This window comes from Falco cherrug, chromosome 10, assembly GCF_023634085.1.
Source record: "Falco cherrug isolate bFalChe1 chromosome 10, bFalChe1.pri, whole genome shotgun sequence".
NCBI lineage: Eukaryota > Metazoa > Chordata > Aves > Falconiformes > Falconidae > Falco > Falco cherrug.
In genome coordinates, this window is record NC_073706.1 from 1791843 (window position 1) to 1804648 (window position 12806).

Below are 12806 nucleotides of genomic sequence, written 5' to 3' on the forward strand. Positions count from 1 at the left end.
CCGTGGAAAGCTCCTGCTGGAGCAGTCCGTTCCTGAAGGACTGCACCCCATGGAAAGGATCCATGTTGGAGCAGTTAGTGAAGAACTGCAGCCCATGGGAAGGACTAACATCAGAGAAATTCATGGAGGACTGTCTCCTGTGGGAGGCATCACATGCCAGATCAGGGGAAGAGTGTGATGAGGAAGGAGTGGCAGAAACAATGTGTGATGAACTCTCTGCAACCCCCAGTCCCCATCCCCCTGTGCTACTCGGGGCGGGGGGAGGGACACACGTAGAGAAATTAGGAGTGAAGTTGAACCTGGGAAGAAGGTAGGCATGGGGAGAAGGTATTTTAAGATTTGGTTTTATTTTTCAATACCCTACACTCATTTGATTGGTAATAAATTAATTTCCATGAGTCAAATCTGTTTTGCCTGTGATGGTAATTGCTGAGTGACCTCCCTGTCCTTGTCTCAAGCCATGAGCCTTGTGTCATATGCTTTCTCCCCCTGTCCAGTTGAGGAGGGGAGTAGTAAAGTGTCTTGGTGGGCACCGGTGTCCAGCCAGAGTCAATGCACCACAAAGATAGAAATATAAAATGAGAAGAGAGATTAAATGGCTACATGTGGCAATATGTATGGTTTCCAACAAAGAGATTTGGCAATATATACTGAAGGTTGACTGTTGTTCCTGCACAACTTCCACAGAAGATACATCTCTGCAGTGGTCTGTATTTCTGTAACTGCCTGGGAACAAAGTGTCATTTCTGTGCTTAACATCTTGATCTTTTCACAAGGATCTGGTGAAGTACAATATAAAAACACAGCAGAGCTTCTGAAAATGTTTAGTTGCTCCCGCAGCATCAGAGGAATACAACATGAGTTTCATCTCAAAACAAACTTGAAGAAAGTGAGTTTAAAGCAGCAGCTTCTTGCTGGTGTTCTCTTTTTTTTTCTCAATTTGTGAAAGTGCAGTTTGGTTTTGAGTGGAATTCTTAGCGAAAAGCTGTTGGATAGTCTGTAATTCTGCCAGCTTGAAGGGGATCAGTTCCTGAGTAAACAGAAATATAGATGAAACCGTCAAAGAGAATGGTGTTTCCCAAACTATATTTCTTCCAAAATAACTTCCTGAAATGACAAGGTGCCTATTTAGATTTAAAATATTATGATTTGTGGTATTTAGAAGGGACCTGGATCTAATGCTGCAGGGAATGAAAGCACTTGCCATATCTAATAACTCAGTAACACACTAATAAGTGAGAGAAAGTCTTAAAAACAACAAAAAACCCCCAACATAGAAATTTAAATAGTTTGGAAAGACTCTCTTAACAACAGTAAGCATCCGTTTTTTATTTTTCCCCTCTCAGGACTTATTTTCCCTGAAGCATTAGTTTAAGCAATTAAGTCTGGCAAGCAGGCTACCTCAAACTGTGCATCACCAGGTCGCAGTGACTCATGTGCACGCTCTTTACACCTGACAGGTGATGATTTTCTTCATCCCTCATTGAAGAGTGTTCAGCTGAAGCGCATCACTTTTGCACCTGCTGTTGGCTAAACTTTTAAATACCGTTACTGCTGTTTAGTGGATGTCGTCTAGTGAACAGTAGCTTAGCAGATGTGGGAGCTTGCTACCATACCCTAAATTACTTGTGTGCCTTATTTCCCAGTTTAAGTGTATGTCTTTGTTATTCACAAAAGCACCCTCTGAAATGTCTATATATTGCAATACATAAATGATAAAGCAGGCAAAAAGATAAAATTTTGAGACAGAAGTAGGCAATGCTCCATTAGTGGCCAAGGACTGCATGGATGGTTATTGATCTTTGTGGATCCCTAGTGTAATAGTTGTTATGGATCTTCAAAAGAACGTGTTATTGCAGGTACCTTGTTTGAATTGACCTGTTTATAAGAAAACATACAACAGGGAATATTGTGCTGATGTGATCTTATTAATGACAGAAATACTGCTCTGGAAATAGGCCAAGCCTCTGCCCCTCAGAGTGTTAGCAGTTCCAGAATATGGAAAGTGTACCGGCTGAGATCAAAGTGTCTCCAATTTTCCTTGAACAGTTATGGCTTTCTTTTTTCTGTAAGGACTCAGAGCTGCACATAAATCTCATTAAAATTGCACAATATAAGTATTAAAGATATAGCAAGAAGTTATCTTGTGAGGCCAAAGATGATAACAAAAGGAGTGAAAAATATTCCTTTGAAAAAGCTTTGGGTATCAATTTCATTACCGGGTGATGAGTACCACTTGCTGGGAATTCTCAGATCTCCTGTAAAACTGCATTGAGCTGCAGTTTTTCATACTGAGGTTTAAAAATTAATATTGCTGGCAAGTGTGTGGGAAGGAGCGAAATTTTTAAGAAAACCTGCTATCCGTTTAAATTGTAGAAAGTCTTTGTTTCCTGCCTGCAAGTTAAAGTTCTCCAGGGAAGCATGTGATCACAATGTTATTTCTGCTTTCATTTCAGGTTCAAGTTTCTTGCAACAAGATGGCTTCAATTATACCCGTACAAGAGGATTCTTATTTTCTGATGTCAGAAGGCTTTGTTCTAGGTGCTCCAGGAAGAATCTCTCTGTTGTTGCCTGTTCAGAAAGTATGTAACTCTCGATCTGCAGTTTCTTAACTTCACCATATAAAACACAGCCAGCATCTGAACTCTTTTCCTTTTCATGCCACTTCAGGCAGAGCAGACAGATTGCAGGACAGTACCTGGACTGAACAGAGACTGAATGAGCTGCGCTCAGAGCCTTGGGGACCGTGAAGGCTGCGTTAGTGGAACGACTGTCCTGGTTTCTGAGAAGCTGTGCTGATGTGAGCTCTGGCCAAAGCCCTGCGGTACACCCGTCGCCACAGGTTCAAAGCAACTGCCACGCTCCAGGATTTATGCCTGCGGATCAGACCTGAATGCAACACGTGTCTGAAAGCACAGAATGCATCCCCAAAGAGAAGATTGTTGGAATGACTCTACAGCTTTGTTCCTGCATCTCTCAGGGCAGGAATCACTTCCTACATGTTTGCAGCAGCCATGCTGTGAAAAAGCCATGAACATGAGGGAATCAAGCTAATGAATGACCCTATGGGTCGCTGCACATGGATACAGCCTTGGGGCACTTCCAAGCAGCTTGGTGGGCATCTGGTGTCCAAGCCACCACATGCTTGTTCATCTCTGCAGGTGGGGCAAAGTTCCAGATTGTGTTCAAAAGAGAGAGATGTGCAAGGGAAAGGCAAGAGTCAGAGACAAAAGAAATATACTTCTCAGAAGTTACCAGTGATCTGATGAGCTAAACATTACTTTTGTATGTGGGCTGTATTTATCTTTGTCATTGGTTACTAATCCTTACCGTTTGCTGTGGTTTGGTTTATTCACTGCTGCAGCAATAATAGAAGTCGTAAATTGGGTCATGAAGCAGAGTACTATTTCTTCTAGAAAGAGGGAGTAATAACAATAGACAGTAAACTGAATTTTCTCCGCTCCTGGCAACAAACTTAAGCAACTTTGGGATGCCAGACTGCTTACAGCAAGAGACTCAAGTCAATTTATGGTAAAATTTTTCAACAAATGAAGGATTCCCAGCTTCTCCTGTACAGAATGGACACCAGGAGCTTCTGTCCCTCTCAGATACCTCTTTCAAAATGGCTCCCTGCTGTGCACTTGCTCTGCTGTGTTGTCTGTTATCTTCTGCCCAGTGTTCTGTTAACCTCATCCACTTGGACTGCGGTAGCCACTGCTCCCAAGAGAAAATCATCCACGTTGTCTCTGGAAGCATGGCAGGATTCACTGCATGTTGGAGGCTCAAAGGGACTGTGGGCAAGCAGCAGGGAAACACTGAACATCAGGATCCCTGGGCTCTCCAGCCTGTGGTTTGGGAGCAATGTGTAATCAAGAGCAGAACATAGCCACAAAAACAGTGTCAGTGGGGGCAAAGCTGTGGAACATATGTGCTGAAAGGTAATGGAATCAAAGGGAAATGGCCCAAGATGCTTTAGAGCATGGGGTTCCCAACTCTTGGTAAGCTTTTCAGGGGAAATAGGTATGTGGAAAGGGATTTTATTCCTTCTCCAGTGCTGCTGGCAAAGATGTGCTGCTGACAAAGAGGTGCTGCTTGCAGTTCAGGGAGAAAATGGCTAAAATGGTAATATGGACACACCTGCTGGAATTCCTGAAAGCCAGGCTGTCCACTAAGGGGTTTCTCTGTGGAGAAAAGGTTTCATCACAGACAGCTGCTCCACTAAGCCAAAAACTGTCCCTTCACCAGGGGATGATTCAAACCAGCCACCTGGACCAATTAATTTCAGAGTGGTTCAAATAAACACCCACTTTCTGCAGGGCTTTGCTCCAGCCTTGGTTGTGACTGCTGCACCATAACCTGGGAACCCAGCAAACATGAAACATGCTCCCAAGGGTGTTTAAAGAGTCAGGCGGCTGCAAAGCACCCTGCCTTCTAGCAGTACAAACCTCATAGCCTCTTAGAGCAGATTTTATTAGCTAAAAAGCTTCATCATTTTGAAGATACAGATGGGGATGGATAAGTTTTCCTGATACTCAAATTTTTACACTAACACGCAACCGAAAGTCAACATCTATTGTGTGGAGTAGAAAATACAGCACTATGAGGCTGCTAGTGCAGCTGGGTGTGAGTCAGAGCTTTGTAAATCTCCAGGACCGTCTCAGCTGCTTTGTCTACATCTTCAGATGACTATGGATCAGGATCAGGGTGTTCAGAGGAAAAAATATGTTTTTCTCTCCTGAAACTTGGGCTCCTGATTTGTTTTCTTTTTCACTTGGCTCAATATAAACAAAAGTATTCAATACTAAGGCAGAAGCTTACTTGTTAAGAATTTAGTGGCTTTTTTTACCATGAAAGAAACACTTGTGGGAAACCTCAACCTATTTGTGGGGAGTCCATGGTTTTCCAGATGGGTTCACTGTGAAGATTGTGGTGCTGCTGGCAGATGCAGAAAAATTTCCACCTAATGTGTTTCTTTTCTGGACCGGCATCCCTATGTTCAAACCCAGAGAGAGCTGGGAACTAACTTGTATTTAGTTTTGTGCTTGTAGTTCAAACACAAAAATCATTAGATGGCTGGTCAGAAAGCCTGGGCTATCTAAAGGCTTAGCCTTTCCCTTTGCAGAGTACCCCATAGCCACTAATGAGACTATTTCCTCCTCTGGTCAAGTCCCCACAAGGATGTTGCTCATTTCTTTCTTTCTTTTGTTTTAGAGTGGTGTCATTTGTGCCTTTCTTAATTTTTTTCTTTGTGACTGGTAATCTGTTTTCTGTTTGGCTTATTGATGTAATACAGAGTATTTTGTCAGCAACTGTATTAGGCACATGTCCATCATCTGCAGAGACTGAAGAGAGAAGCAGTGACCAGAGCCACACTTACTTGTCGTGTCCCTTGCTGAAAGGGGAGGTCAGCTTCTGCAGTTAAATAGGGTGAGTTCTGGACTTACATACATACTACAGGTGAGGGAAAGGGAGCACTGATACTTCCTTTACATGGATTTGGGTTCCCTTTGAACACTGAGCGGGGCAATAGTTTCCCTTCTGTAAAACCACCAGGCACTGAGCTGGCTGCACAGAACCTGCTGCTGAGAGAGCATGTCAAGATGAGGGAGGAGACATGAGGTTGCCTTTGGTGTTCCCTCTTCCACCAAGCTGCAGCCGGTCACACCTACAGTCAGTGCTACCTGGATGCCATGATTACAGCTGTAGGAACAGCCCACCACATGGTGGGTTGGAGGTCCCTTGCCCCCCCGGGTCAAGCCGAACGTACGTGTGCTTACACAGCCGGAACACTCCATGAGAGAAAGCTCAGCCAAGCTCACCTACTTCCCAGGTGTGTTAGGTGCTGAAATTTCGTTCTGCCAAATGTAGGCTTCGCAAAGTAAACACAGCCATGATTGACCTTACGGAGAGTGTTCTGGGAAATCATTCTTTGCTGTCATGCAAAAGTATAGGCTTGTGTATAAATCCCAAGATTTTTAGCTCCTGCAGACTTTTGTCTCTCTGGTGATAATAGGCAATGAAACTGCTGTCAGTTCCCAAAGATTAGTATGTTGTTAAAGCACTAGGTTTAGCAATTTGGCTGTGCCTGGATCAAATCAAGTGTTATTTCTCTTATGTCAGATTATAACCATAGCTATGCCCTGTGTACTCAGGCTGTAAACAGTCTTCTTTGTGCATTTCTTTTCATGCTGCTTCTAAGAAACAGAAGCCACATTCTGGGACCAACATATCTTTTTAATTTTTTGAGCATCTTGAAGACAGGTTGGCCTGAAATTAGGGCTCATAAGGCAATTTTGTGCAGCTAACAATCTAAACATACTATTGTTTGTAAAGAAAGCCATGCCTGATCTTCATCTGAGACACATTTATCCTGTTTCACTGTATCTGGCTGTTCTACAAAGCTATTTTTCATATTTTCAGCACCTTCCACCCCTCAGATCCATCTGAATTCTTGGATAACTAAAAACATGATTACTTCCATTTTTTTTTAAACAACTGCCCATTTGTCAGAGTTTATTCTCAAGGAAGGCTGACCATTTTGGTGTATCTGCTGCAGGGGCTGTACACAACTGTCAGGTCCTGCAGTGATAAGTGCAACCTACACATGTGCTTAGGAACAGGCTCTCTTCCAACACCTTCATAACTCCTACAGACAGAAAAGGTGATAAAGAAAAAGCACAGAAGCAAAGGTCTGAGTTACCAATGATATCTGAATATCTGAAATTAATGGGAATTGGGCACTTCATACCTTTTTATAGCTTGGGGCAAAATGAAATGTCAGCAGTCCTGAGATCCTTCAAACCTTGCTTAAGCCCTGCCCAAGTTTCCACTAGTGAACTTCCCCATACCACCTGTATTTCTGCAGCAGGTGCAAGCACAGCCACAGGGGGTCTGTGCACTTGCTGAGCCAGAGGGAATGAGAGAAATGGCCTCCGGTAAAAGCATTTTCCTTGGGGATCTGAGAACAACCACCTCTGCTTGGATGGTTTCAGTGTTTTATGCAACATAGAGCAGCTTTGAAGGAAGCCACTGAAGACCCTGCTGTCCACCTGCCCCGTTACTAGGGTGTGCACTGAAGAAATGGGTGTTGAGATCAGCCCAGTGCTCTGGAGGAAGAAAGGAATCAGAGACCATTTGCTTTCCCCCAGCCTGAGTGCCCTGGTTCTACGTCTGTGGGCAGCAGAGCTGCTGCCTTCTGGTCATATCATGTTGGCTGGGTTGCAAGGATCCTGCTCTTCTTGTGCACTGTGATGGGAGACTGGGAACCTAACTGGGGGCTGAGGATCCCACCAGGTCCAGCCCAAGGCCATTTCCATTGTACTGTACAGAAAGGCAAGGCCAAGTTGGGATACAAAACCCAGAAAGCAATGTGCTGCTTCCTCTTCTGCAAGGTTTCTGAAGGCTTTTCCTTCTGGCTCCATGTTTCTGCAGGCCAAAAAGCAAGGCGAGGAAGGATTTAGACCCAGGAACTGTCACAACAGTTGTGCAGCCCCATCCTCACACACTGATAGAATCTTTCCTTGACTTTCCATAGGCATCAGAGCCTCACAGTGGCAGCATTACTTGCTCCCAGGACCAGTTAAGTTATTGCGTGAAGCAACGGGTCTGTACCACTGTCTGTCTGCAGCAGCATAATGCTATGTGCAGTCACACAGGCAGTCTTGAACGGCTTTTTTTGATCACCCATGACAGTGACTGCCAAAGCACTGGAGTCTATCAAAACGTGTGACTAATGAACCCATTCCCACGTTACCCACATCAGCTCCTTTCTAATTTACTGAATGGCTCTGATCCTCACTGTGGATTTGCTGTCATCATTAAGGCATTTGATTTTAAAGGAATGCCTGTCCAGGTATACTGATCTTTATTGATTGAACAGTCTTTCTCACCTTGTGAAGGAAGGGTATTTGCAGCTTGCTTCTGTTATATCAGCATTTGAAAATAAGTTCAAGGAATGAAGTACTATTTTGCACTTTTTGATTCTTAAATAATTCACAGACTGATGAAAAATAACTTCAGGCCAGCAACGGGACTTCAGCCTGTTGGTGGCAACTTCTCTGTAACAAACACCATGATATGTTTAGAATAGCACTTCTGTTTGTTTTTTTCCCAGGGTGGTTGTTTTGGGTTTTTTTTGTTACTGTGTAGCAAATCAGAAAACTATGAAAACCAAAACCACTGGGCCTGCATTTTTCAACCATGCTGGTACAGAAACCCTATTTCAGAATGTGACGATGAGCTGCACAGTGTAACTTAACCCAGCTGACCGCTCCAGTGTTTGAAAACCTCTACTAGCTTGTACAATGTGCTAATTAAAAAACAGGCTGAACAGCACTTTTACTAATCCCTCTGATTTTTCTACTACAGCCTACTGCACGCTTCTGTTTGTAGAGCTTATGCTGATATTAGTTACCTTCTGTAACTGGTGCATTTGTCCCTGCAGAGCTGCTATTGCAGGTGCAGTTACGCTGGCAAGCCTGCACATCCAACGGAGGACCTTTGGGCTGTGTGAGATGGTGGATTGCTTGAAATGGGTTTTTAAAGCCCACTCAACATTTGTCTTTTCCTTTATGAGAGATTTATTTTGACTGGGCTCAAGTCAATCATTTATGTATGTAGGTAGTAGAGAGATGAGCTTCAGTGAAAGATACGCACACACAAGATCTACGCCTATGTGACCGTTTAGAAGTGGATCTAGTTGCTTTCTGTTTTTTCCTGGGACTTTCTTTGAATTCCAGAACTGAGATGCAATTCGGTTCTGTCAACACTTATAAAACTGTGTTGATTATTCTTGTCAATTATCACTGATAGGTATGTGTCAACTACCAGTTAAGAGGCTATGATGATAAAATAATCTAAAACATACGCTCATATCAATTTTCTTCCTGTATTTGCCTGATCAAAACTTGTGACAGAAGGTGGCATTTCCATCAAAGCTGGAAAAGGTTGTTTATGGACTTGTATCGTTTCTAGACATATCTTTGACATTTTTATCCACATACAACTTTTTGAAAATAGACATGAAACAGTGTTTTCTGGCAATTAAGTTAGGACTTATTCCTTGTTTAAATGGATGCAATTAAAATCTTGCATACACATGGTGGTGTTGTTGACCAAACCTACTGACGATTTTTCCTGAGTGAGATGCTACTCAAGAATAGCAATGGTGCTTTAAATGCCTTTAATCTCAATTAACCCTCAAGTGCAGGAAAGTCTTAAGTGAAAAATGTGACACCTCTGCAAATGTGACGGTCTTGTGGGTGGTTTCTGCACCTCTGTAAAAGAAAAAAAGGCTGATGGACACAGGTACTATTGATGCAATTTTGCTTATGTACAAACAAAGGCACAAGGTCTGCTGTTCCTATGTATTCAGGAGGAATTGAACTTGAGCAGTGGTCTTGGCTTTGAGGACCAAGCCTTGCTTCACCTGCTCTTTCTCAACCATTAAGAACTTGTCCAGGCTGTGCATTCAGTTTTCTGACTTTTTTAATGACAAAAGATGTTTCTGCTCTTTCTCCTCCTGTTTTCCATCTGTATTGAAAACAGTACCTAGCAAAACCTCTGCCTGCATATTACTTCATTCCCAAATGGATTTGTCTGTAATTTTTGTCATGCAAAGCAATAGAAAAGACAGCAACAGCATGTGCTTTAGATTTCCAGGAGCTCCTAGACAGGCTCTAGGCTACGGCTACCAAAGCTACCAAATCAGGTAAGCAAAAATCTGACAACAAAAGCTATGTTATGGGGCTATGGCTCCCAACCTGGGAATTTCTCACATGCTGAACAAAATGTTTATTTTAAAGGAGACACCGTGCAGATCCAAGCAGAAAGTTTAGAAAACTGAGCTGTGACACAGGAGTCAGGCTCTCCACGGTTTTCGGTGGGTTTTGAGTATCTGAATTGTTTCGCACGCGTTGAAGATGCCTGCAAATGCCATGCTCAAAACAGCGGAGAGCCGGGGACAGGAGAGCAAGACGCTGCTTGGCCCCTTCCCGTAGCGGCGTTTGAACCTCCCCCTCGCAGGCAAGCAGCAAGCACACACCTGGCTGTTTCTGGCAGGTGAGCCCCGAGAGCTGGCTGACCTCCAGCGCCCGGAGAAGGGCTGCGAGCTCCCTGCGCGCTCCCGGCGGCGAGGGGCAGCCGTGCCCCGCCCGGCCCCCGCCCGCCGCTCGCCACCCCACGGCGGCGGCCCCCGCCCGAGCAGCCCGGCCGCGGCCTCCACCCCGGGGCCGCTCCCGCCGCCCGGCCGCCTTCTGCCTTTCGGAGTGTTTCAGTAAACCCTGCCGGCACTGCCGCCGCCAGCCCTTCCACCCGCGCGGTGCCTGCTGCCCCGCTGCTCCGCGGGGCTCTGCGCAGGGCGCGGGCAGCGCCGCCGGGGCACCCTCAGGCCCAGGGCCCGCCCGCCGCGCGCCCGGACGCCTTTGCCACGGCGCCCCCTGGCGGCCGCCGCGGGGCTCCCCTCCTCCCGCGCGGCCCCGGGCTGAAGGGGAGGGAACGGGGAGCAGCGGCACGGCCGGGGCGTCTGGTGCGCTGGGCCCGCAGTGTGCCCCGGTCGTGCTGTGCCGTGCTGTGCCCCGGCCGTGCTGTGCTCAGGCCTCGCTCGGCACAGGTTGCGAAGGTGATGAGGGGACCAGAGCGTCTCCCCTGTGAGGAAAGGCTGAGACAGCTGGGCCTGTCCAGCCTGGAGAAGACATCACTGAAAGGAGACCTTATCAATGCCTACAGATCCCTTCAGGGCGAGTGCCAAGGGGACGGGGCCAGGCTCTTCTCAGCGGTGCCCAGCGACAGGACACGGGGCAACGGGCACAAGCTGCAGGACAGGAGGTTCCATCCGAATACGAGGAAAAACGTCTTGATGTGCGGGTGCCAGAGCGCTGGGACAGGCTGCCCGGAGGGGCTGCGGAGTCTCCTTCCCTGGGACATTCCAAACGCGCCTGGACGCGCCTGTGCAGCCAGCCCGAGGTGACCCTGCTTCAGCAGGGCTTGGGCTGGGTGCTCTCCAGGGGTCCCTTCCCACCCCGACCCCTCTGGGGTTTTGTCAGTGAGTTAAAGCCCAGCTGCTAACACCACTTATTCCACAGCAACCTTTAGACTAGATATGTAAAAATGAAATTAGTCACTGAGAGCAAAATTCAGTGCTATATAAAGACAGTAAAAACTGACTTACATAAAACTTCAAGCAAAATCCACTTTAAAACTCAGTGCTTGTGTAAGCTTTTAATTGTGCCTAGACTTACACCAACACCATGGAAGAGTGACCCTCACTCTGTATAGAAAGAGGTGTTTGGCCATCACCCAGCAGTGGCCAGGAAATCATACAAACACAGCTAAGACAGAAACAGTCATGCACAATTCTATAATCTCAGTTTATGTGCGTAATACCTGCTTAAAAGAGGTATCTGATGTCTTCAGTTTTTGGCACTGTGTGAAAATATGGCACCAGCATCACAGGCAGCTCTAGAATTCAGTAGGCAAATTCACAAACTCCCCCTCTTTTTCTGGAGGGCTGGGTAATGCCCAGACGGAAGACATACTCACAGCTCCACAAGCGTATTTCACATGATAGTAATTTTTCATTGTGTGATCCCTCCAATTCAGGATTGCATCTGAAGTTTATTCATCCCAGACTGTGATTGCTCATCGCTTTCAGACTGTAACTTGCATAATTGCATAATATGTCCAGTGCACCCAATTTCTGAGCTTTGAGTATCTGAATTTTAGTTAAAATTCTACTTGCTGCATCAGATGCCTCTTTCTAAATATGTCATGACTGTTGTTCATCAACAAAATAAGGAAAAAGAAACAACAACAAATCCTTTTTATCTGTGTGTGTCTGCAAACTCTTTAACCCAGACTGCTTTCCTTACCAAAACTCATGTAGGATTTTCCCCCCCCCAAGTATCAGATCAAAGATACTAGTTCCAGCTGTTCTTCACCAACAGCTGTAATTGGTAACAACTAATTAACAACTAATGTAGAAGCACTCTGGTGCTGCTAGTTTCTGGAACTTATTTAATTCACAAGGAAAGCAAAGAAGAAAACAGAACAGCAAAATCCTGCATCCTGCATAGTCTGGCAGCAGAGGAGGGGAAAAAATCAATATAAGGTGGTCTCCCAGGCATGCCTTTGATGTTGCAGTGCCTGCAGCCAAGAGCTTCAAAGAGTGTTTTGGTTTCTATCTGAAGATCTGGTCATAACTCCAGCATAGCACTTCCAGCAGCTCCCGCTAGCTTTTCCTCTGACGTTTTCCAAATATTGTGTATTATATATGTGCACAACATTATGTTATGTATTATTCATTAGGCAGACAACTGGAGGGAGCAAATCTCAGGATTTTTGATCACCAAGCATCTTGGGGTGTTTGTCACTAATAATACTTGGTCCCCAAGTATTACTGACAAAGATTAACAGATATGTTACAGGTGAGACACTGGGGGGAATTATGCTGCTCTGTATGGTACTGCCAAGGCATCTGATGAAAGTACTATGCCCTTTATTGGGCACTGCACTTAAGAAATATGTACGTAAGTAAGTGAGGTGCAGAAGAGAGTAGTGGAAATAAGAACAAAAAGTTACGATGTTGTGAAAAAGGTTGGAGGGTCTGGATTTGCATCTTTTGAAAAAGAAGGTTATGGGGGCAAGACAAGGAAGGGCACAGTGATATTCCAAAGGCCCATGGGTTTTGTGGTGAACTTGTGTCCTCAAGGGGACACTACAACTGGCATTGGATTAAGTCACAGCAAGGAAGATGACAAATTTTTTTGTCAGGCACTTGAACCAGCTGCAGAGAGAATCTCTGTCCATGG